Genomic DNA, 1,828 nt, shown 5'->3' with positions numbered 1-1,828 from the left:
AAGTAAATTCTATACCAGAGGTGGACAAACTTTCTGTAAAAGGCTAGACAGTAAATATTTTTGGCATTTGGATCCATGAGGCCTCTGTTAGGCTACTCAACTCTGCCATTAAAGGCCACCATAGACAATAGGCAGATGAGTGAGAGTGGACATGTTTCAATAAAACTATTTACTAAAGCCAGTGGTAGATAGACTTTACCCCCATATCTTAATTTTTTTTTACTCTTACACAGCAGGGAGTCTGCTTCTCGCTCTTTCTCTCCCTCTGTTACTGCCCCCTTCAATGCTCACTGCCTCCCCATCAAGTTAATTAATTCATTAATTAACTAATTAAATTCAGTGTGCTCTTATTTGTGTAAGATAAATGCAATTTTTTTGATTGTGTCATTGAAAGCTCGTTTCACTTGCTTGTTCCTCAAAGTATAAATGAAAGGGTTCAACAAAGGAGCAACACATATAGTGAGCACGGATACCCCTTTATTGATATTCACCTCTTCTTTGGCAGAAGGCTTGATATAGATGAAAATACAGCTGCCGTATGTAATGGAAACAACAAGCATGTGTGAAGAACAGGTGGAGAAAGCTTTTTTTCTTTGAGAAGCAGAAGAAAATCTTAGAATTGTCCTGATGATATATATATAGGAAAGAATGACACCTTCAGTGTAATAATGAATGTCAGTACTGCACAGATTATAACCATCTGTTCTATAACCCATGTATCCGAGCATGAAATCTTAAAAAGAGGAGATGCATCACAGCCAAAATGATCAGTGGCATTGGAGTCACAGAATTCCAGCTGGAGGCCCATACCAAGGGGTGTGATGATGATCAGCAGCACAGAAATCCAGCAACAGTGGACAAGGATGGTACAGACTTTGTTATTCATGATGGTCATGTAATGAAGGGGTTTGCAGATGGCCACATAGCGGTCATAGGACATGGCTGCCAGGAGAAAAAATTCTGTGACCCCAAAAAGCCCAATAAAAAATATTTGGCAAGCACAAGCATTATAACGTAATAGTTTTGTCTCCAGTTGTTATACTGTACAAGAATCTGGGAATGCATACTGTTGTGAATGAGATTTCTAAGATGGAGAAATTGTGGAGAAAAAAAATACATAGGTGTTTTAAGATGAGAATCCATAAATGTAAGAATGATAATGGTCAAATTTCCAGTAATGCTCAGCACGTAGCTGAGAAATAAGAAGATAAAAAAGAAGAACTTGCAGCTGTGGGTCCTCTGTAAGTCCCAACAAGATGAATGTTATTGCTGTGTGATTTCTCATTGTTACCTATGATGTCTTAGGCAATCTACATGAAAAAAAGTCAAAGAGAAAGTATTTAAACAGAAGAAAGGAAACAATAAGGCAAAAATCAATGAAACAGAACACAATAAAGCAAGAGAGAAGATCAAAGGAATTGAGAGCTGATTCTTAGAAAAGATAAATAACACTGATAAAACTGCTGTGAGACTGACCTGAAGAAAAGATAAGCTTTATCAGGAATGAGCGTGATAACATCATTAGAGATTATACAGATATTAAGAAGATAAAAATGAAATATTTTGAAAATGTCTGCAGAGTAGATTTGGCAACTTAAATGAAATGAACTAATCCTTTGAAGGATACAATATACCAAACATAATTCAAGATGAAATATCTAATATATATAGTCCTATATCTATTAAAGTAAACAAATATGTAGTAAGACATCCCATAAAGAGAACTCCAGGTGCAGATGGCTTAATTGTAGGTTTCTACTAAACAGTCAAGACAAACAAAAACACCAGTTCTATACAAATCCTTCCATAAAATTGATGACACCAAAAA

General features: G+C 35.8%; 1 pseudogene; it reads right to left on the bottom strand.

The window, feature by feature from the left end:
- Positions 1-347: 347 nt before the first annotated feature.
- Positions 348-1,285, bottom strand: LOC140600508 (olfactory receptor 6C2-like; annotated as a pseudogene).
- Positions 1,286-1,828: the final 543 nt, after the last annotated feature.

This window comes from Canis lupus, chromosome 11, assembly GCF_048164855.1.
Source record: "Canis lupus baileyi chromosome 11, mCanLup2.hap1, whole genome shotgun sequence".
Lineage (NCBI taxonomy): Eukaryota > Metazoa > Chordata > Mammalia > Carnivora > Canidae > Canis > Canis lupus.
The sequence above is the reverse complement of the archived record's forward strand: the minus strand, read 5'-3'. Positions and strand labels throughout refer to the sequence as shown.